We start from the raw sequence: 25,791 nt of genomic DNA, 5'->3' as shown, positions 1-25,791 counted from the left end.
ACTTTGTTGTATGGATGTCTGCTTCAAGGGGATAGAAAAAACGCTAATTTATATGAAGTCTGTTGAAAAGATCAGTAGAATGGCCAGTACTAAAAATCTGTCTAGAGAATGAGGTTATATACAATGTTAATATGGTGTTATGTAGTTGTTTAAAAAAGTCCAGGTTTAGTCATCCTGCTTATGTGTATGTTTCTCGATCATTTGTAAAATAAGGGATTTTGGAGGGTATAATTCTTCTCGAATATAACTTAAGCATTTGTTTAAATTTTAAATGTTCAGTATCTATTTTTACAATCTAGATTTATTAACTTTTCTGTGTAACTGAGCAAAACAAAATCATTCTAGGTACTACAGGAACTCAAAAGAGCTACATATGAAAAACTGTTCAAGTCATACAACAGTAACAGGTAACACTGCACAACAGTTTTTTTGAAAAGGCTTGCTTCCTGAAACGTATTTGCTGATTGTGACAGGTACCTACTGGGTATGCACAAATATAGTTTTTGTTTTATTGCATCACGCAGGAACTTTGAGAAATAGACATTTATATGTTTACTGACAATTACGTATTTAGTCACGTTTATGTTTTGCATAAGCTATTAAATTCAACTGAATTAAAAGTGTTTTGTTCCTGATTTTCTTATGTATTCAATGTCTGCTGCATCACGTTCAGTGTCTAACAGTAGTCAGCAAGCATTGACAGATTCCTGTTGCCCTGGTATCGTTTCTCCATCTTATCAATGTCCTGGTGAAACCTTTCATCGTGTTCGTCACTGACAGCACCGAGATTTGCGGGGAAGAAGTCCAAGTGTGAGTGGAGGAAATGAATCTGGAATGACATGTTGCACTTCATTGTCTTGTATGCTTTGAGAAGTTTGTCTACCAGCTGAATGTAGTTTGGGGCTCTGTAATTGCCCAGAAAATTGTCAGCAACATCTTTGAAGGCTTTCCAGGCAGTTTTTTCCGGCCCAACTAACAGATCTTCAAACTGTTTGTCACTCATAACATGTCTGATCTGGGGGCCAACAAAAATATCCTCTTTGATCTTGGCGTCAGTTATTCTTGGGAACATCTGTCCTAAATAATGAAAACCTGCCTTCCTTCTTCAGTGCTTTCACGAAATTCTTTATGAGTCCCAGTTTTATGTGAAGAGGAGGCAAAAATATCTTTGCCGGGTGGACAAGCGATTCATGTGCCACATTTGTCTGTCCTGGAACTAACTTTTTACGGAGTGGCCAGTTCTGTCGAGAATAGTGCGACTCTTTGGCACGGCTGTCCCATTCACAGATGAAACAACAGTACTTTGTATAGCCGAGCTGCAGTCCTAGTAACAGAGCAATGACTTTAAGATATTCACAGATATTCCAGTTGTACCTGCTATACTGGTCATGCTTCAGCAACAGTTCCAAATTCTCATATGTTTCTTTCATGTGTGCTGCATAGCCAACAGGTACTGAAGGATAAACGTTGCCATCATTGATTCATTGATTGACGAATCAATAAAGAGACGCCACTCTTCCGGGTTGAGATCACAACCCAAAGCCGAGAACAATTCTTCAATGTCACAATAGAAACAGAAACTGTTGACTTGCGCAAAAAATTTGGTTATATCATGATGTCGGCCTCAAATAAAACACAGATATTTTTATACCTGGTGACAGCAAACACCATTCCTGCAGTCTCAAACCCAGCAGCTCAGCTTTTGCTTTTGACAGACCCAAATCTCTGACAAAATTGTTCAATTTGGACTGTGTTATCAGATGTGGATCGCCTGATGAGCACAGTTCAAAATCCGGATCAATGTCACTGTCAGTACCCTGCATTACACTTTCTTCATCTGATTTGTCTAAGGTCCAATCCTCTGGTGCTTTCGGAATTGGAAGACTGTTGTCATGTGGCATGGGTCTCATTGCTGAAAGCAGACTAAGATATTCAATTGACATCTTGTTTTTGGCAGAGAAACTATTTGTCAAACAGAAATAACAGTCCATCACATGGTCTTTCTGTTCTCGCTACATCATCGGAACAGCAAATTGCATCGAAATTAGAGTGCCTCTGAGCCAGGCTCTCTTGTTACCGAAGTTTGCAATTCCAGTGTACACTCATACTGTACTCCTCTCTGTGATTCTCCCTTTTCTTCTACGAGACTCTATTTATCCCAATGCCCAATAAGTCTTCTTGCACTTTCCCAGGGCTGGTAAAGAATATTACAGATGTTGAAGGGTTTCTTAGAATGCAGAGCTGAGTGTATCTGTGTGACATTTTGTTGTCAATCATTAATCCACCCTGCTTATATTCAGTTGTATGTTAATATTGTGATATCTCATATACGTGTTCATCCACACTTGCAGCAATGATATTTATATGTGTTCCGATTTACAAAAATGCAGTGCTGTTGTAACCTTACATCGCATTAAATTGAGGGGAAATGTATAAATCTTTGTTAGAGTTTGGTGTAAAATTCAAGAAATAGTTGGCTGTGGCATACAAAAATCATTGCTATTGCAAAACTGCATTTTCCCTGTAGCCAAAAAGCATAATAGTACCAACGCTTTCATTTCAGCTGACTGAAGCTGAAGTGATCAAATAACATACAAGATTTGCTACAAATATTAGTCAATCTGTGTCAGATTGATATCTTTTTAGAAGTTCATTGTTGTCCAGCGTTTCCAAAACGTTCAGCCTTTCCTGGGATGTGCATGCCAAACTCCAGCTGAATGCCATCTTCAGCAGCTCCTAGGCAAGTTAGCAGTCTACAAGCTATCCTAAAACATGGTGAAGTTAGCAATAGTTTCCTAAATTAAGAAAATTGATAAAATGCCTTTTCTCCTACTTTTAAGAGTTGGGTCAAATTTACATCACTTAGCTACAGATTTTTCAGCCAGTGTGAAAGGGCTATATAGGCACCCAACTCGACACAGACTGGACACAGAGTCACACGTAAACTAAAACTATTATTTATTTTTCTTCTGGCCCACAGGCAGTACACAGCCCCAAGCACAGCACACACCAAAACACCAATAAACTACAGTGTTTTCCACCACTCCTCCTAGACAGCTTCGTCTTCTCCCTCCCGGCTCCTGAGTGGTGGTTGCTGGCTCCTTTTATTAGGCACCCAGTGCTTGATTGCCAACACCCGGCTGCACTTCCGGGTGTGGTGAAACTACTGCCCAAAAGGGCCCAGCAGCTCCCACTGCAGAACCCCCGGCCGTCTGCCACACCAGTTACAACCCTTTTCCTACTCTACGATGCTTGATAAATATGGGCACTGGTCAAAGTTTTGGTAAAAGGAAGAAGTTTGAAAGGGTTTTGGCATCACACTTATACCACAGAAGGTATTACAGTAAAGTAGTGAGCTTGCTGTCATTCTTCAGATACTTCAGCTACCTAAAACTAAATACTGTATCAGTGGTCGCCAGAATTCTGGTCCATGTCACAATGAAGCATTGTGTCATCATGGTGTTACATTTACACTATGCTTGTAAAATAAGTTAAAACAATCATTCTGACTACTATGCTGGTTGAGAATACAAAATGGCAGTAATGTTAAATAGGGCTTAACAAGAGAGAAGACACTCTGAGAACTCAGATGCCCTCTGGGACCTCACATTCTCTAAGAGTAGTAAACTGTCCATTAGCATGGCCTTGGCAGTTTGGCAAACTAACTATGCCTATGTACCACGCCATCATCACACATTCATGCCCTTTAGCTCTATCTCTACAATACAGTATAACTGCATAGAGAAAATTATAAGGCCTTGGTGCTTTCAGTGACAATGAACACACAAAAGACAATTAGTTGTCTTCTTTGTCTAATAGCACACCATATAGGCCCTAGACTGAGAATATCTAAAAGATAATTTCTCCTTGATGCATCCAGGCTGTTTAACTTGCAGCTCTATCTAGATCACCAATCAGAAATGTCTAAGCTCTTAAGACTCTCTTAGATCAGCACCTCACACGTTAAGGAAAATATTAAGACTTAAAATGATTCGATTTTCACTTATTATGTATATTATGTATATTAAACATGACAGTTCTCTCACATCTTCCACAACTTTGTGATGGGTAGTGCAATTTTCTACCCTGTGGTATGCTGAGCTGGTAATATCACTACATCACTACTACAAGAGAGGACCTCCAAGTCAACAACCTAATTAAAAGGACAAGCTCAGTTATAGGACACACTGTGGCTATCATGGAGTTCGTAGTGAAGGAGAGAATTAAAATAAAACTGAGTGATATTATGAATAATTCTGCACACCCTCTCCATTAACCACTAACACTGAGGACTTTTAGCCAACAAATTATGTCAGGAGTCAAAGTATGTCAGGGAATGCTACTGGGGCTCCTTTATACCAACAGCAGTACACCTGCATAAGGCCTCACTGTGACCTTAACTGCCAAGTCAGAGGTTATTTCTTTTTTTTTTAATTTTCTTCCTTTTTAGTCTTTCTGGTGTGTCTTCAGACCATGGTGCATATTTATTTATTGAACAAGCTTCTGTAAAAAACACAATGGTTCCCAGCAACAAGCAAAGCTCTATCTATAATTTAACGTGCTCCATTGTGCTTTGCAATATGAACTGACTTCTAGCAAAATGTTAACAATGATTATCTGATTATATAATTGGACAATGCTGTTTCTGGATAATAAAGTGTTGCACATTATTGCATTTCATTGTCTCTAATAAAATAATAAAAATAATAATAAAAAAGGTGTCCATTGCTGCACTGCTTTGATTGTTTTGAAAAATAATATGTGTTCCTCAGTTTAAACTGATATTTTAGTTTTATGCATTTATGATATGCCACTTGTTGTTACAGCATGGTACTCTTAATATTTTATGTTAAATAAATTAGCAAATATTAAACACAGGTTGTTTAATTTTTACAACTATGGAAACATTGTCTTGATTGTTAAATAATTTCATGATTGCCATATTTTTTGATACTGACACATAGTGCAGATGTAGTTGATACCAGATGATCTGTTTCTCTTAAGCAATCTTGCATTTGTTACCATTATCTTTATTCCACTAAGTGAATCTTTTCATATTTCAACATTTTTGTCATATACTGAATGTCACAACACTATAGCAGTTGCTTTACAAATACATGTACAAAACTGTGAATGTCCAAGGTTAAACTGAGCACAACCGTAATAAAACAAATAAGCATTGTAAAGATTCACCTCATAGGATGAACAAAGAAAAGATTTGGCCATGTTGTTTACAGTTTACTATGCCCAATTTCGGTCACATGAATTAAAAGTTTTAGGTCATTCTACCTATAAAAGACGGCAGTTCACAGCTTCAGTCATCCAAGTATTGGATCACATTTTTTAAAATTCTGTGTGTGTTATGATTCTGCCCAGCTCACTAAACTCTAGACACAGGACAGGTAAATAATAAAATCAGTTTTTTGATGTATTTTCAGTATCTTGTTATAATTAGTTGTTCTCTTATGTATATTCTATTTTGTTGCTAAGACCCCAAGAGGTGAGGCCATACTAAGGTCAACACTGAAATATTCACTCTCAAGCCTTGCAATATGTATGCTGGTAGTGTTCCTTCAGTGATGACATCATGTTTGTTTTATAGAATGTATTTCTTTATAAATAATGCTTTTTCTGGTTTCTGAATTTTTGGTTCAAAAATGGTGGGGACCTTAGTACAATAAACAAGAAAATGGTGTAATCAGAATGATAATTAAAAACATAGATGAATAACAAGATAAGTTCAAAGAGAGCAGAACTGAATATAAAAGCCAACACTAACTAAATCTCTGTACTATATGTTTGGCTGCCCACTGATAACACATTTTTAAATGAAAGTCATAGCCTGGTTATTTCCTCCATCAGTCTGTTTCCTCTTTGGGTATCTCAACAAACCTTCACATTTAGGTTAGCACAGAGAGACTGTGGGTTTGTCATTTCTCTAATAACATCAAGTGTATATCCCTGCATATAATTATCTGTAATGAAATTATGGTATTTTTTCATTTTTTCTGAGCTTGCAAAATATTTAAATACTATTGTGTTTTTCATTTATGACACCCAGAGATGCCTCTTCGCTACACCATCTAAGTGCTTGAGCAGGGACAAAAGCCCATGAGCAGCTGAAAAAAAAGCTCAGAAAGAAATTGAAAAGACAGCTAAAGCTTCCTCAAAGCCTAAACATTTGAAACAATTGAAGTTCTACTTGAATTTTGTGAGCTGGAATGTCAAAGGTCTCAGTCACGAATTAAAGAGAAAGAAAGTCTCTCGCCTAACAGGTCTAAATGCCAAGATAGTATTTTTACAAGAGTTTCACTTAATAAGGAAGGATCAGTTTTGGTTGCAAACAAATTGGACTGGACAAATATTTCACTCCAGCTATACAAAGAAAACCAGAGGTGTGGGAATGTTAACACACAGAACAATTCCATTTGTAGTATCAGATTTAGTATCTTATCCTGAGAGGTGATATGTGATGGTGATTGGTAACTTATTTAATTGTAAAGTGATTTTGATAAATATTTACACACCCAATTTGGATGATAGAGCTTCATCCAAAACATATGTGTATCCATTCCTAATGTGGATGAAAAAAATACTCTGAAGGGCAACTGGTGCTGGACAGGAAGAGTAGAAGACTGGTCTGTCACGTTGTTAGATGAAGGAGCTATTAATTGTAACTTGTAGTTAAGATAAAGCCAGCTAATGTATTATGATATGATTATCGCTGCAACTGAAAAGTAACAACTTTTGTGAAGGATTAGTTTTTAGCTGTTATAGGATCACATCTTGAAGATCAGAATTCATAAGTTATGCGTCTTTTTCCATAGTAAAGAAAAAGTTCAACAAAGCCAAAGTAATTTTATGTTGTGTGTTGTTATTTTACTTTGTATATACAGTATGTATTTGCTTATACCCATTCCTCTATTATCCTTATATCTATACTAATAAAAGGCAAAGCCCTCACTCACTCACTCATCACTAATTCCCCAACTTCCTGTGTAGGTAGAAGGCTGAAATTTGGCAGGCTCATTCCTTACAGCTTACTTACAAAAGTTAAGCAGGTTTCATTTTGAAATTCTACGCATAACGGTCATAACGGTTGATAACGGTCAACAACGTCCACCATGTTGAACTTTCTTATTCATGGCCCCATCTTTACGAAATTTGGTAGGTGGCTTCCCTGCGCTAACCAAAACCGATGTACGTACTTATTTCTGTGGTATGATGCCACTGTTGGCTGCCATATTGAAGTTTCCAATGTCATTAATTCTCCAACTTACCGTGTAGGTAGAAGGCTGAAATTTGGCAGGCTCATTCCTTACAGCTTACTTACAAAAGTTAAGCAGGTTTCATTTCGGAATTCTATGTGTAACGGTCATAACGGTCAACAATGTCCGCCATGTTGAACTTTCTTATTCATGGCCCCATCTTATCGAAATTTGGTAGGTGGCTTCCCTGTGCTAACCGAAACCAATGTACGTACTTATTTCGGTGGTATGATGCCACTGTCAGACGCCATATTGATCTTTCCAACGTCACTAATTCTCCAACATCCCGTGTAGGTAGAAGGATGAAATTTGGTACTTATTTCGGTGGTATAATGCCACTGTCGGGCGCTATATTGAACTTTTCAACGGTCTTCGTTACTTATGGGCCCATCTTTAAGAAATTTGGTACGCAGGTTCCCAACGCTAACTGAATCCTACTTACGTACATATATACGTCCATAGCCTGCAGCTCGTTCACCGTGTGAGGCGGCGTTGGGTCCCCCATCCTAACGCCTCCCACGTTGTTGGCTGCCTGCCTATATAAGGCTGTCCGTCGCTCCAGTCTCTACATTCCCTTCCTTCCTTCCTTCCTTCGCCACGGGATTCACATCTCCCTGCTGATAACTACAGCCTTTTTATTTAATCTTTTAAATTTCTCTTCTGGTTCATCCTGCTTCCACCTCAAAACCGGTCCCACCCACACGCAGCCGACATGGCATTTCACTGCCTGCGTCTCCTCTTCAAAACCGGTCCCACCCACATGCAGCTGACATGGCATTTCTTGATTCCTGCGTCTCCTCTTCAAAACCGGTCCCGCCCACACGCAGCCAACACCGCATTTCGCTGCCTGCGTCTCCTCTTTAAATTTGGTCCCGCCCATACACACGCGACGCGGCATTTCTCGATTCCTGTTTGTTCTCTTCCAAACCCTTCCCCACTCTGTCTGCGGCCTCCCATACACCTTTCTATTTTCATTATACTGCAACGGTTGTTTACTAAGAGTTTGTTATAAAATGAACAGCAGTATCTTCTCTGTCGACGGGTTTTTGTACAACGTCATCTCTATTCCGCAATCCGGCAACTGCCTGTTTCTAGCAGTGGGTTATTTTTTGACACAAATGGTTGAGAAAGGCAATGCACTCTCACTACGACATAGGGCAGTAGATTTCATTGCATCACATTGGGACAGATTTGGAGACGTTCTTCCTGTTGTTCTTTCCAACGCAAATTGAGTTATCACAACAAGTCAGGAGTACTATCAATACATGGCAACATCTGGAGTTTATGGTGGTGAAGCTGAAATTCAAACTCTTTCAGAGATTCTCCATGCTACCATTGTCATTTACTTCAAACATGACCCGAACATCCCGCCTTGCATTTACAATTGTGGAAATATTCTCTTGATTTATCTTCTGTACTCAGGACAACTGGACAATGGCCACTATGAAGCCCTCCTACCGATTCCGATCATGTCTCCTTAGCAGCACATAATGTCTGATAACACCAACACATCTGTTCTCAGTCATTCTTCTCTTCCACAAAACACTACAGTTTCGTCTACTGGTACCACCTTCCTCTGCAACATTTGTAGTAAACCTTTCAAAACAAAACCCAGCCTTGCGGAACACAAGAAAATTCACTGCAACGACAAATTAATTACGTGTCACACTTGCACAAAACGTTTCACAACACAGAACTATCTTCACAAACACACAAAAATTCACTCCGCTGAAAAATTACCTGACTCCCACTCCAGTGACACATTCTTCCAGTGCGATTCCTGCAACAAAACTTTTCAAACGCGAACCTCACTTGCTAAACACAAGAAAACTCATTCTTCCCAACAACTATATGAGTGCCAGAAATGCAATAAGAAGTTCACTACACAGGATTGTCTGACTAAACACAACAAAACTCATTCACAACTCTTGCAATGCGACATTGGTTTCCAAACCAACGCAGTCTCAGCAGACATATATACAATCCTCTTCCTGTTACCACAGGTACTTCTTCAGCTCATTCCTGTCTTCCCGCCCAAGAGTAAAACATTGGGACTCCAGACCAGCAGTGCAAACACTGTCATGCACTATCCTGGTCTGCTGAGTGTAATACATCCAACAAGTACTCGAGGTGCTGCCATGACGGTAAAGTAGCTTTACCACCTTTGCGGGAGCCACCTGTGTCTTTACAACAGCTTCTTACACAGCAAACATCAGAAGGTAAAAATTATCATGAACACATTCGAGAATACAACTCTTCTCTAGCGTTTGCTTCCATGGGTGCACAGATAGCTCAACCTCCTGGCCACGGACCATACTGTTTTAAAATACATTGGCAAATTTATCACCAGATCTCTCCACTATACGCTAACACTTCTACCTCTCCAGGATATGAACATTTGTTTGTTTTTGACACAGCGCAAGCTACTGAAGTATGCTTACAAAATAAAGCAAACAGCATGCAGTGAAAATGTACTTCTCCAGCTAGATTTTATGCTCAGAACAATCAACCCCTTCGCTAAATCATACAAACACATGCATGAAATCGCTCAGTCCAATCCAACAGCATCTTTACGAATGGTTTTCAAGTAAACCCCTGGGCAGGATTTACGACGATACAATGCCCCGACATGTCACACCGATGTTGCAGCGATTTTCGTTGGAGAAGATGGCGAACCCCCTGCTGAAAGGGATATTTGCGTCTAGCCCAGAGGCAACTTCTGTAAACAGATTTCCACGCTCAATATGAATTGCGATCCTATGGTTTACCCACTTTTATTCCCTTATGGAGACATTGGCTGGCACAAAGATTTACAACATGTTCCCGATAAAAGATCCGCTAACCGAATCAGGGTTACTCAATACCAATTTTACACGTACAGATTATCAATGAGGAATACATTTAGTATTTTGTACTAGTATACATTTAGTATTTTGCACTCCAGCGGCAAACTATTCCAACAGTCGTAGATGTGTATGTTAAAACAGAGGGCGCGTGTCTCAACTATCTCAAATTACATCAACAAGATCTGCGCGTGGAACAATACAAAGTACTATAAGATGCACTGCAAGCAAAGGCTGAAAATAACAATGTACGTGTAGGAAAAATTATCCTATTACCGTCCACATTTGCACGAAGTCCAAGATACATGCAACACAACTATCAGGATGCCATGGCCATAGTATGTACATTCAGAAAGCCTGATTTATTTATCACTTTCACATGTAATCCTGCTTGGCCGGGCATTCCACATCCAAAGACCAGAGCACAGACCTAATATTGTAGTACAAGTCTTTTGGATTAAGCTGCAGGAATTACTTAGAGACATTCTACAACAACATCTTTTTGGGGTTGTTATCTCTTATATTTACGGAATCGAATTTCAGAAGCGCGGCCTTCCTCATGCCCATATGCTGTTTACTCTTCCCAATAATTCTAAAATAAGAACCAAAGATGACATTGATAAATATGTCACTTCTGAACTCCCTAACCCTGACACTGACCGTAAGTTATTTGAAATTGTTGCTAAATGCATGGTACATGGACCATGTGGTACAGCAGGTAACCCAGCAGCATTGTGCATGAAGGATAGTAATTGCACCAAGCGATTCCCGAAAGATTACAAGGAACACATGCAAGAAAACATTAATGGGTACCCAATCTACCGCAGAAGAGAAAGGCCAACTGCACAAATAGGCAAGTTTATAATTGATAATCCGTATAACCCTTGGTTGAGTAAAAAATTCAATGCACATATTAATGTCAAAGTTTGCTCATCTATAAAGTCCATCAAATATCTCTACAAATATGTTCACAAAGGTTATGATGCAGCTTCTGTTACCTTATAGCATGAACATGCTAACGATGACTTGGTTCATAATGAAATCACGACTTTCTTGGATGGAAGATATGGAAGTGCTCCAGAAGCTATGTGACGTCTGAATGAGTACAGTATGTCAAACAAATCTCACACAATTATATGATTACCTGTCCATCTTCACGAACAACAAACTGTCCTGTTTTGTGAAGGTCTCAAAGAAGCAACCTTAAATCGAGACGCAATGAGAAAAACCATGCTAACAGCATGGTTTGACCTGAATAAGATGAATACTCATGCAAAATCACTCCACTATATGGACATTCCACACTATTATACTTTCGATTCCAAGGCTAGTGTGTGGAAGCGACAACTCCGAAAAATTAACGCTATAGGTAGAATGAAAATTGTCTCTATTCAAGACTCTGAACGCTACTACTTACGCACCCTCTCAACTCAGTTTCCAGGAGTTACTACTTTCCAGGAGCTTAGAACCATAAATGGAAACATATGCAGCTCATTTAAAGCAGCATATCAAGAGTTAGGTCTCCTTAACGATGACAAGATTTGGCATGACACTCTTTATGAAGCTACACAAACTAAGATGCCCGTACATATGAGACAACTCTTCGCTATCATTTGTGCCTTTGGGGAACCTGTCAACATCCTGGACCTATGACAAACACATAAACTGGCAATTTGCGAAGACCTGTTTACTAAATATTCCACTGACACTGCCCCGATGTACGCTCTCTTGGAAATTAATGAAATACTCAAGTGCTATGGTACGAGTCTTCAACAATTTCATCTCCCAGTCACCGAATTCATCCCACCTTATACTCCAACCTGTGTTGACATTCTCCACAAACAAAAAGTAGCTTCAGGTTACACACAACAACTCAATGACAATCAGCGAACAGTCGTACAAACAGAACTGCAGGCAATATACAATCCACCTGTTCATTCCAAGAAATGTTTCTTTCTCGACGGCCCCGCAGGAACAGGCAAGACCTTTGTATGCAAAACCCTCATTCATTCTGTGAGAGATAGAGGAGAGGTGGCAATAGCGGTTGCTTCAACTGGAATTGCAGTAACTTTGCTATCTGGCGGCATACAGTGGTCAGTGACAATTCTAATGATCAACTAACATACCCACAGGAGTTTTTACACACCCTCACACCAACTGTCATGCCTCCCCATATCCTTCATCTAAAGGTAGGAACCGAAGTTATGCTCCTCCGAAATATTATGCCATCAAAAGGTCTTTGCAACGGAACAAGACTCATCGTTACCCAAATGTATACACATATTATTGAGTGCAAACTGATCGCTATCCAAAATTCTGAAACAATCTTCATTCCCAGAATCTCTCTCCTTCCTTCCAACACCAATCTCCCTTTTAAATTTAAACGCACACAATTCCCACTTGGACTCGCCTTCTCCATGACTATCAACAAGTCCCAAGGACAAATGTTTGCAAAGATTTGCGTTAATCTGCAACAACCAGTCTTCAGCCACAGTCAGTTGTATGTGGCTTTTTCTAGGGTTAGATCTTTCGACTCATTATCTGTCATCTCCACCAAAACACCTATTCACAACTGTGTCTTTCAAAAAGTATTTCTTTCTTCTTGATTTCTGAATTCCTTTCTCACCGTTTTCCATTCCTATTCTTACACCTCCGTATGCTATAGCGGGTGTCGGCTAGTACATATATATTCTCATTTGTGTTATGCCTTATTGCACCTTACTGTTTATTGCATTTTAATGTATTATTTACACCCTTTGTCTATTGCACTTTAGTCTGCTATTTGCACTTTCTCGTTAGATGCTAAACTACATTTCATTGTACCTGTTCAATGACAATAAAGTTGAGTCTAGTCTAACATAATCCAGACTTTTAGCATTTGTTTTTGCATTGTATTCATCATCTTTAGAAGATGAGAGAGTTCCATTATGATTAATCATGAAGCTGAAAACAGAAACACATTTACCAGAGATGAGAGACATGACAATATTCTGTAGTAGATCCTTAGTTGTACCATATGAACTTACTGTGCATTACTGATGTTTAACATGGTGCTCTTGCTACTTGAGAAAATGAAGGTATTTAAGGTCTGGTATTAGTGTGTCAGATAGATTTAACTAAGTCACTTCACTGATGGAAAAGATTCCAAAAATCAAAAATATAGCAAATGTGAAGGTACTGATGCAAACATTTGCATGATTTGCACATTTGCACTGAAGGCTTTGTATTGTGTTGAAGACTTTCTACTTAAATTAAATTTTCAACCAACATTCCTTTTTTTTCTTACATATAATCAATGCAAGAAAAGGTGAAATCAAAGAGACTATTTAGTGCTATGCCTGTTTGACCTCAGCTTCACTCAATATAAACATTCTGTATAGCTTTCTATCGAAACAGTAAAAATGCCTTAAAGGCAAACGTGGTTGTCCATGGTAAACAAATATGTACATGAGAGATTATTTTAGACTGAAAAAGGGGTGAGACAGCATCCCAATGACATGCTCACCTGGTAGTAAAAGAAAAATTCAAAGCACAAAAACTATGTCTTTTGAGGAAAAGGAAGCTTTTCAGTTAAAATGTTCATCTGGTAAATCAGATCTTAAAGTTTAATTAAAAAAAAAATAAAACTGTAATCTATTAATCAATCCACTGCTTAGGTAGATATACAGGACACACTATTTGCACTCAGTAAAACTTTTTGGCTTTAAACACACTCAGATCCATGGCTTTATGCATCTATTCTTTTTATAAAGTGCAACTCACTAACACATACTAAATACATTTCATACATTTTAGCACCATTTATTATCATAGCAAAACAGTACCTCTTAGATAATGTATGTATTTTTTGTTTTAACTTCCATGTCATTTGAATCCCTCAGTACATTTCAGCATGTCGTCATCAACATACGCGTTGTAGCAATGTGTTCTACTTATCAGCATTGACCCTATGGGTTTTTACTCATTTCTTTTTTTTTTGGTAGCTCACTGTCCTTCGACAGACTGCTCACTTTACCAACATTAGAACAGAGATCATGTAACTGTGACATGCTTCCCTACAGCCGGAACTGAAGCCGCTCATTTGAGTATGAAATGCTAGCTCATACTGCTGCCAACTCAATGGTAATGCTGTTATTTAGAGTCATACAGAAATGTATGTTACATCACATGAATTGAAGTTTTTTTTAGCATTAGATTGAATTAAAAATATAGCCAAGACATTCCTGATATTGCAGATGGCTATTCCTACTTGAAATTACTGATTTATAATATTTTATTAAAATATGACTACAAAGTCCCATTTTAGCAGCCATTGCTCCACTATACTAATGGTAACCTCTCTCTGCTCATCTAAAATTAATTATCCTTAAATACTAAGTAGTGATTAGAGAAACCTTTGCAATTGTGAGGAAAACAATAATAATTAATTTGACAATGTCATAAAGGCTTCTACTGTACTTTATTTACCTTATCTGTCTCTGTAGGAGGAGTTCCTGTCCATTAGATGTATCAAGGTAAATTAAATACACTAGCTTTAAGAATAATAAAATACAATTTATTGATAAAGCCAGAAATTATAGAAAAATTATAACTGCTTATTTATGAACCTACACTGAAAACAATACAACACAGAAGAGTCTGGACATTCTGTGTTTAGAGTTTTTCTGGATAGTCTTGATATCACAAGCATTTTCTTTTAGCATTTTATTTTTTGTAATTTCAGCATGACATGACAGTCAGCTTGTCTCATCGCTAATATACAGTCATGTAAGAGAACACAGCTGTTTAAAGTGAATTGAAGGCTTGGAAAACTTTGTTTACAGTAACAATCAAACAGGCCCTTACCTGGATGTTTTCTAGCTTCTTAATGTTCAAATTTATATTTCATTCAAAGCCTTTAAACATGTTGTCCACTAACTGTGGCGTTGCACATAGTTGGTCTGTGGTTAAAGTGAAAACTTTGCCTGCAGTGGAGTGGGCTTTGTGTTTGCCATATTGTCCTTTGTGCCCATTGTACAGCACTGTGTTCCTCAGTTCACCATTAGATTCTTTGCCATGTCTACTGCCATCTGAGAGAGATAAACATGTGTCTTCCTAACACAAGACAGTAGGTGCTGAATTTCTCATCTTCAATTATGGCACACAATACGTACCACCAGCCACATCTAGCCCATTAGAAAAGACCTTCCAGCCTGAAAGCTGAGTTTCATTTGCAATTGTATAACCATGTTAAACTACTGACTCACATGTGTTGATGTTCTAAGCAGACTTACCTATGTTTTTGGCAAATCTTTGAAAGGGAGATCCACAGGCACACAAAACAAAAAACTGGCCCTTATTTGAAAAAGGTTATGCCTTTGTATGTAAGGGCTTTACAGCCTGAAGCTACAGAGATAATGGATTATCATTCCAAATAATTAATCAGCACACTGTAGATACAGAACATACTACACTTCAGTTTTTAACCATGATAGCACTGTTTATGAGTATATGACTGTTATGTAGAATTCTCTGTACAAGATATTCTTGCTATTGAAAAAAAAAAATAGTACAAACCCTGCCATATTTCAGTGAACTTGTTTCAGGTATTATGGGTTATGGCTTTCATTACAGTAAAGAATTACACCATCACCACTGCCATCATTTAGGGAGTGTACTGGCAACCCTTGAGATTTGTTATTTTCCATTACCACTTACATCGAGAGAAAGCACAGCTGCTGCCAGGTCACAGAGGAACAAAATCCAATGCACAATACTCTCTCTGAAATGTGTAAGAAATTAGCAAGCTTGCTCATACAAACAGGAAATCTCAATTCTGCTTTCCCATAGTAAGAAACCACAATTGCAAAAGGCATTTTTAATTTTGACTGATTATTATTTGCCGATTAGAAATAGTTTTTCTAGTACATAGTAATACAATTTATAAATGGGTTTTACATCAGCCTGGACCCTGTAATTAAAAAGGAAGCAACTAAAATTCTCACGGTAATTTTTTGTTTTTGTATCATTCTCATATGACTAAAAAACATTAAGCATTGTTTGCTTAAAAAGAAATAAAATACCTAGAGGTTACATGCTACATAAATATGACACAGAATTTTTTTTTATACAATATAATTCTATAATATCAGAAAACATGCCTCTTTAGCATCACACTTTAAAATCAGTGGAAAAGTTAACAAAATGTGTATAACTATTGTGGAAAGTGGCCTGGACACAGAAAGGCGGACATCATTATGTCACCCAACACACACGTTTATTATATAAAATACTTACAGTTCAAGTGCACAACCCAGCGCTCCAGCACCGATCCCCCAAAGTCCAGGCCACACTCTCCAGTGCCTTCCTTCTGGCCGCCTCCACTCCTCTCTCTGTGGACTCCAGTCCTCTTCCACCTGACTCTTGACTCCGAATGAAGGGAGGCGGACCCTTTTATACCAACCCGGATGGGCTCTCGCTGATCTCTCCGACACTTCTCCGACACACAGGAAGCCCTCCAGGTGTCCCCAGTCTTCTTCCCCCCAGCACTTCCTGGTGTGGTGAAAGTGCTGAGGTCCAGGGCTCTTCAGGCACTGGGGTGCATCCTGGCGGTGACCACGGACCCCTACAGGGTTGAACTTCCAAGCTCTAAACCCGTGGCCCCCAGTGCAACCAGGGCGATTGCCCCCTCATGGTCTGGAGGACCTAGTAAGAATTTCTTCATACTTTTCCAGCTCCGATGTCATTTGATGATTTCAGCAAGGTCCTCCAAGAACTGCTGCTGGACTACTCTGACAAGAGACTCAGTGTAAAGTAATCAACAGTGATTAGCTCAGCCACCTAGTCACTTGGTTTCACCATCTTTCCTCATAAGTCCAACAATGCAGCCTGGATCAAATTTCCATTGCAAGAATTTTTGTGTTTTCCGAACGTCACTCCAGAAGTAACATAGATCACCATTTTTAATATTTCATAATCAGCTGAATGACATTCATCAAGATCTTAATAGTCCTTTAGCACTTCCTGGATAGAAAAGGTGCAATCATGTGCCCATATTCATGTCACTGCAACTGTTGGCAGGAAAACAAATAAATATGGTTCTATGTCTTCTCTACTCCGAACCAATGTCACATTGCAATATCCTCCATGTTGAAACCTGTGCTCTTTTTTCATTGCTCATAACACAGTGAAATAAGAGCACAGACTTCAACATAGAAGATATTGCAATATGCGTAACCCAGAGACGCTTCTATAATATGTTATACACTTGATTTTTATTTAAGGTTTTTATCCATTCCAGAGATCCTGAGAGCATTTTGTGCTATTTAAAATTAAAACCATGATGGAATTTGAGTTCATACAAAGCACACATACATTCAGTTAAACTTATTATGCAAGGGATACTTAAGAGGATAGCACACTACAAATGATGTTCTACCACTGAGATATTCAAAATAACAAAATAAACTTTCATTGATGTTTGTTCAGGACAAACCAAAACAATTTAGTGTACTTTGGGTTTTATTATTTTGACTCAGGTTAGTGGCCTTAATTTTGGCGATCAGTACTTTCTGGCTTTCTCTATGTTTTGTCTCCTGCTTGTCTTTTGACTTTGCTGCTGCCTAAACACAAAATGTTTCTCATCTCCCAATTATTCTCTTTTTCCTCTTTGCTTTCTAGGTGCCTTTGCTCTGGAGACTTTAAAAACTGCTTTTAGTAAAATTATTATTGCATTTAATATCTTTGCTGTACAGATTTAAAACTGCTCAATATAGAATACTACTATTGAATTATACACTAAATGGGAAGTTTCCATAGCTGAGTGTAGAAATAGGAGGAGCTTGACACCTGAATGTAATAAATGATTAATTTCGGAAAATAAGCATATTATCAAACTTTTTATGGCCGGTAGCAGTAATTTAAATGAAAAATGCACACCACATCACTCATCAAAGCCTTTCACTTGACAGCATACCATGGTTATTTTAAAAAATTAAATGTATGTATATTATAAAAGGTTATAATGTTTTACCCTCTTCTGTTACTGCACTAAAAAACTGCATTCTTTCTAGAATGGGCATCTTAAGGAATAAAACAGGCACAGATCTAGGCTGCTCAGGTTGAAGCGGCAGTAAGAAATTTTGAGTGGGCAACTTTCAACATAATTGACTAGAGAACAGCGTAGTAGTGGCTTGTGAGCAGAGAGTGGGGCACATGGGTGTATCCATTTTTAATGTTTTAATACTTTTAACTCCGCACTCTGATAGTTATCTCTTTGATTAGGAAAGACATGTTATTATTGTTTCCATTGTTATTTATGCTTTAGATAAATAGGTAGTTAGATTGACAGCATTTTCATGATGGCATTTTCAAATGGTACAGAATATAGTTGACCAATTGGGTGCGCATAGCATAAATTTGGGTGGGCATTGCACAACCCTGCTCCTTTCGATCTGGCTATGGAATAAAATATGGAGTTACAAATCTAAAGACATCAAAAACATTAATTTATTATGTAAATGTAATATAAGTATACATGTTGTCTTCTTCTTCTTCTTCCAGTGCCTTAAAATTTCACTATAGTGCACTGTCTGCATCAGATTGATTCATTCATTTATGACTTTTGGAATCATTTTGCCTGCCCTATGGAGTGGTGTGGTATTACAATGGCTTTAACTCTGGAAGCTAACGTTTGATTCCTATCCATGACACAAGCCTTTTTTTTGCCAATATAGTGGAACCTCGGTTCACGACCATAATTCGTTCCAGAACTTTGGTCGTAAACTGAGTTGGCCGTGATCCGAAGCAGTTTCCCCCATAGGATTGTATGTAAATACAATTAATCCATTCCAGACAGTACGAACTGTATGTAAATATGTAAATATATGTAAAGATTAAGCACAAATATAGTTAATAACACCATAGAATGCACAGTGTAATAGTAAACTAATGAAAAAACATTGAATAACACTGACACAAAACACCCAGGCTCCCTGCTCAGCTACACGAGCAGGCTCGCTCGCTCTCTCTCTCTCTCTCTCTAGCGCGCGCACACACACACACACACACACACACACACACACACGCCACTCACCCACTCCCCTCCCCTCTGTCAGCAGCACGTGGAGCACTTTTTTTAAAATGAGTTTTAAGCACAGTGGAAAAAAAGGAACATTAGAACAAATCCGAAGTGTATTTAAAAACCAACCACAAGCAACCAAAAAAGTAACAAGATCACGCTATTTTAGCCTTACAGCCTGATCGCTTTAAACACTTTTTTTAAAATGAGTTTTAAGCACAGCGGAAAAAAAGGAACATTTGAAAAAAGAGAAAAGTAACATTGCAACAATTCATGTAACGAACTGAAAAATTTACTTTTGAAAAATCCGTAATACAAAAACCACCAAGAAAACTAACCTTGCATGAGTCGAGTTCTGGCATGAAGTGTTTTCCTTCAGGTGTTTTCTCTCTTGTGATTTTTTGGGTTTCTGGTGTTTTTAGCTGTTTAGCTGGTGGGAGCGAAAGCCTCATGCAGCCATTCCAAAAAGAAAGTTCTTGTGACCCAACCCTTCGTGTTTGCCCCCCACATTACTGGCAGTCTGGCTTTGTTTATATTGTGCTGCTTGAAAGCACGAGGGTTCTCCAATTGGTAAATGAGTAAACTGGTAAACAGTTTTCCCACCTCTTCCAGCACTTGAAGCCTCTGCCTGGTTAACGCTGTAACTCCTTTTGCAATATCACCTGCTTTAATAGGTTCTTTCTGCTTTAGAATAGTCGAAATCGTAGATTTTGACTTCTTGTACTCGGCGGCAAGATCAGTAACACGAACGCCACACTCAAACTTTTCAATAATTTCTTTCTTTACTTCGATTTCAATTTTCTTCAAAACTTTCTTCTCACCACTCTTCACTTGCTTAGAAGCCATAGTTAACTGCAAAAGCACACAAAATACAGTAGAGCACAAAGAGAGCTCAAGTAAAGCACGCACGTCTGACTGAGAACAATGAACCAGCCAGGCAGGCAGGCACACGGCTCCTCTCTCTCTGCTGTACCCCCCTCCCCCCTGTCAGTAGCAGGCAGGCAGGCACATGGCTAGCTCTATTTCTCTCTCTCTCTCTCTCTCTTAGCAGCAGGAAGGCACGTATGACTGAGAACAATGCAACACGTGCGCACAAACCAAAAGGGAAACTGACTTTGTTTGTAGACCGAGTGTGTGGTCGTAAACCGAGGCAAAAGTTTGGCGAACTTTTTGGTCGTGAACCGAGTTGTAGTTGAACGGAGACGTTCGAGAACCGAGGTTCCACTGTACATGCTTTCCTATAGTACATATCATGGACACTTTCTTCTTTTTTGCTTTAAAATGAAACAATGAGTGTTACAAGTGTGAAATGAGTATCCTCCGCAGGGTGTCTGGGCTTTCCCTTAAAGATAGGGTGAGAAGCTCAGTCATCCGGGAGGGGCTCAGAGTAGAGCCACTACACCTCCGCATCGAGAGGAGTCAGATGAGGTGGCTCGGGCATCTTATCAGGATGCCTCCTGGACGCCTCCCTTGTGAGGGAGGGACTATGTCTCCCGGCTGGCCTGGGAACGCCTTGGGATTCTCCTGGAAGAGCTCGAAGAAGTGTCCGGGGAGAGGGAAGTCTGGGCCTCTCTGCTTAAGCTGCTGCCCCCGCGACCCGACCCCGGATAAGCGGAAGAGGATGGATGGATGGATGAAATTGACATTAAAACAAAAGTTGAAATTGAGCTACAACAATCTGTTATTTTTTACCATCAATCTATTCATAACAACTAATCATTCTGAACTATTTGTCCTGAAGTTGCATTTTGTTTGGGAAGATTTGCACTGTCTTCACTCCTTTGCATTCTTATCAAAATACTTATTTTTGAAGAGATGTGTTAATTTACAAACCTCCTGTTATAATTTTTGTTTTCTCACAGGTGGAAAGATGTATTGTGTTCAACTTCTTTTTCTCTACAGTAAGATTTATCTTACATTTTTTTAATAATCAGTATAATCATTCTGAAATCTTTCAAAATTGTTTAAATTGTTGCAAAATAACACAGGAGACTTAATCTCATCCTTGATAGATTTGTTAGTAAATGTTTACTGTAGGCTGGTTGATTTACAACTCTTGATGCGGACAAGGTGAAAGACATAATTCACACCCCCCTGCACATTGAGGTTCTCTGTGGTGAAGTTGGTCAAGGGCACTCAGCAGTTGACCTTACTTAATCAATTAACATCACCGTCACAGTGAAGAAGACATAACAGCATCTTTACTTCATTTTGAGAATGAGGAAGGGAAGTGCATCGTGTGATGATTTGGAGTCTGAACCGTACTAGAAGGCCTGCAAAACCCTTTAATGGCCAGGCCTTCTTTGCTTGCATTAAAAAGGCCTCATGCCAGTGGGTTTAACCTCTGCTCTACTGGCCAACTTTGGCCTACGGAGTTTAAGACTCAAAAACAACCTTAAGTGGCCTTAAATAACAATATGCCATGAAAGGAAAGGAAATAACAACAACAACATTGGCTTGTAGAAACCCTTCCTCAAAGAAATATTTATGAATGAGAATGTTTTTTTCAGAAAAGTGGAAAAATATAGTAAAAGGCTCAAAAAGGCAAAAAGGATTTGCCTAAAAAGCAATTCACAAATAAGAAATCCCAAAATACAATCTCTAATCAGAAAACACAATTCAGAGCAGGGAAGAATCAGAAAACCAGAAAACCAACAAACAAATTTCAATACCATGCCAATGAATACTATGTTTTCTAATGATAGTTTCCAGTGGAAGCAAGTAAATTAAAAAAGTCCTGAAAACTGACCCCATATTAAAACTTTTCCTCTCAATATATCTCTCTATAATAAAAAATCATTTTGATAAAAAAAAACATGGTGCTTGAGAGGTCCAACATAATTATCCAGGCTATATAACAGAATAGATTGGTCAGTGATCTCAAAGGATGTGCTCAAATGTAACAAGAACTATTTCCTTCATCAGGAGATATTAAAATGTCATTTACAGCATTGGTTAGTGTCATTTCTGTACTGTGACTGGTGCAAAAGCCAAATTAGAACTTCTAAAGTAAATTGTGTAAGGTGATACTAAAGCTGTGTAGCAACTACTGTATGTTTTCAAATATTTTAGTTTTGAAAAGGCAAATTTTATAATTGAAATTGAGATCTAGCTCTTATTTTATTAGTAATCGGTCTGATAACTAACACTTTTAGTGCATTTAGAACAGTGCCAGTCAATAACAATCTATTGACAATGCTAACAATAAGTTGTTGATAGAATAGCATTAGAGCTAATCACTAGTTTTATAGTGACTGGGGCTATGTTCACACTATGGTGTTTTTAAATCAAAACAATCTCAGTCCATACAAGCATTTTCACACCATTTATAAAAATATCCCAGTCCACAATAAAATGACCAAAAATGCATATGATGTTGACATTTACGTATTCTGGTCATGCATGCGTCAAATGCGAAAAGGCCTTAAGAGATGATGTGGTGAACAATTCACAGCCCCATGAAAATCAGATTTCTTTATGTGGTTTCAACAGTATGAGCACGCACAGAACTCTGGTAGTGCATACACAGCATAGAATATGTGATGGTAATGCACTGAAAGTAATGGACAGTAGTCTTGACATTAAATAAAAACACCACAAATGTTAAAGCAACACATACCAAAATAAAAAGAACCCATGTTCATTTGTGAGAGGACTGATTATAAGTAGTGTTGATCAGTGAATTTCACCAAAACATTATACAGTGGTGTGAAAAACTATTTGCCCCCTTCCTGATTTCTTATTCTTTTGCATGTTTGTCACACAAAATGTTTCTGATCATCAAACACATTTAACCATTAGTCAAATATAACACAAGTAAACACAAAATGCAGTTTTTAAATGATGGTTTTTATTATTTAGGGAGAAGAAAAATCCAAACCTACATGGCCCTGTGTGAAAAAGTAATTGCCCCTTGTTAAAAATAACCTAACTGTGGTGTATCACACCTGAGTTCAATTTCCGTAGCCACCCCCAGGCCTGATTACTGCCACACCTGTTTCAATCAAGAAATCACTTAAATAGGAGCTGCCTGACACAGAGAAGTAGACCAAAAGCACCTCAAAAGCTAGACATCATGCCAAGATCCAAAGAAATTCAGGAACAAATGAGAACAGAAGTAATTGAGATCTATCAGTCTGGTAAAGGTTATAAAGCCATTTCTAAAGCTTTGGGACTGCAGCGAACCACAGTGAGAGCCATTATCCACAAATGGCAAAAAAATCGAACAGTGGTGAACATTCCCAGGAGTGGCCGGCCGACCAAAATTACCCCAAGAGCGCAGAAACGACTCATCCGAGAGGTCACAAAAGACCCCAGGACAATGTCTAAAGAACTGCAGGCCTCACTTGCCTCAAATAAGGTCAGTGTTCACGACTCCACCATAAGAAAGAGACTGGGCAAAAATGGCCTGCATGGCAGATTTCCTAGACGCAAACCACTGTTAAGCAAAAAGAACATTAGGGCTCGTCTCAATTTTGCTAAGAAACATCTCAATGATTGCCAAGACTTTTGGGAAAATACCTTGTAGACTTATGAGACAAAAGTTGAACTTTTTGGAAGGCAAATGTCCCGTTACATCTGGCATAAAAGGAACACAGCATTTTAGAAAAAGAACATCATACCAACAGTAAAATATGGTGGTGGTAGTGTGATGGTCTGGGGTTGTTTTGCTGCTTCAGGACCTGGAAGGCTTGCGTGTGATAGATGGAACCATGAATTCTACTGTCTACCAAAAAATCCTGAAGGAGAATGTCCGGACATCTGTTCGTCAACTCAAGCTGAAGCGATCTTGGGTGCTGCAACAGGACAATGACCCAAAACACACCAGCAAATCCACCTCTGAATGGCTGAAGAAAAACAAAATGAAGACTTTGGAATGGCCTAGTCCTGACCTGAATCCAATTGAGATGCTATGGCATGACCTTAAAAAGGTGGTTCATGCTAGAAAACCCTCAAATAAAGCTGAATTACAACAATTCTGCAAAGATGAGTGGGCCAAAATTCCTCCAGAGCGCTGTAAAAGACTCATTGCAAGCTATCGCAAAAGCTTGATTGCAGTTATTGCTGCTAAGGTTGGCCCAACCAGTTATTAGGTTCAGGGGGCAATTACTTTTTCACACAGGGCCATGTAGGTTTAATTTTTTTTTCTCACTAAATAATAAAAACCATCATTTAAAAACTGCATTTTGTGTTTACTTGTGTGATATTTGACTAATGGTTAAATGTGTTTGATGATCAGAAACATTTTGTGTGGCAAACATGCAAAAGAATAAGAAATCAGGAAGGGGGCAAATAGTTTTTCACACCACTGTATATAGCAAATTTTCTGCATTCGCCCATGTTTGCTTATTTATTTACAGATTTACAATTTAGGAGAACTATTTGTTTGGTTTCCCATAATGTTTGTCAAGGCCTGCGCAATATCCTTTGGAGCTGTAACAGCCAACATTAGGTGGGACCGCCCCTCAGGTACTGTATGTAATGCTGATGATTTGCATTACAGACTAGTTACGAAGTTTGTGCATCTCTCACTACGTTCTTTCTTCTTTCATCTCACTGAGACTGGGTAGGACAGTGGTTGGTACTATGAAGAGCAAACGATCATGCTTACAGTTGTATCACGAGTCTATTGGCTCACAAACTGCAGATTTCAACACTGGGAGAAACCTCATGCAGATATAAACATAACATGTGGACTTCATGGAAACCAAAGGTGCTAAGGCAGCTGGTGATCTACGATAGCATCAGTATTCATACCAGTTTTTTACACTTTCCATAAAAACTAATGCAATAAAATGGAAAGCCATAAAGGCACATTAATACTGTGTATAGTAGGTGAACTCAATTTAAGGAACTTAACAGATAATTAAATAATGCAGACACCAAAATTTTTATTTTATGAAACATATACAACATAAATAATGAGTTATCTCTGCTTGTTGCCAAATATGCAGGTTGATATTTGAATTCCATGTCAATATAAGAAAAGGAGGCACGTGCCCTATGCATGTGTAATTAGCCATGTGGAGAATAAAAACAAACCTTGAAAGAGCCTGGGGGTATTTTCCGTATGTCACTTAAATCATCCGAGATCAAATGCATCATCTTGGATGAGTTAATGCCAGTGAAACTCATCCAGGATAAGTCAGTTTCTCAAATGCAGCCATGTACAGTGATCCCTCGCTATATCGCGCTTCGACTTTCGCGGCTTCACTCCATCGCGAATTTTAAATGTAAGCATATCTAAATATATATCACAAATTTTTCGCTGGTTCACGTATTTCTGCGGACAATGGGTCTTTCAATTTATGGTACATGCTTCCTCAGTTTGTTTGCCCAGTTGATTTCATACAAGGGACGCTATTGGCAGATGGCTGAGAAGCTACCCAATCAGAGCATGTATTACGTATTAAATAAAACTCCTCAATGATATACGATATGCTTCCCACGCGGTGCTTCACACACTTAAAAGCTATAACAGCCCGTATTGATTTTTCATTGTTTGCTTTTCTCTGTCTCTCTCACTCTCTCTGACATTGCTCCTGACGGAGGGGGTGTGAGCAGAGGGGATGTTTGCACAGTGGCTGTTTGCTTAGAAGATACGGACGCTCCTCTAAAAAAA

The sequence above is a fragment of the Polypterus senegalus genome, chromosome 15, assembly GCF_016835505.1.
Source record: "Polypterus senegalus isolate Bchr_013 chromosome 15, ASM1683550v1, whole genome shotgun sequence".
Classification (NCBI taxonomy): Eukaryota; Metazoa; Chordata; class Cladistia; order Polypteriformes; family Polypteridae; genus Polypterus; species Polypterus senegalus.
The sequence above is the reverse complement of the archived record's forward strand: the minus strand, read 5'-3'. Positions refer to the sequence as shown.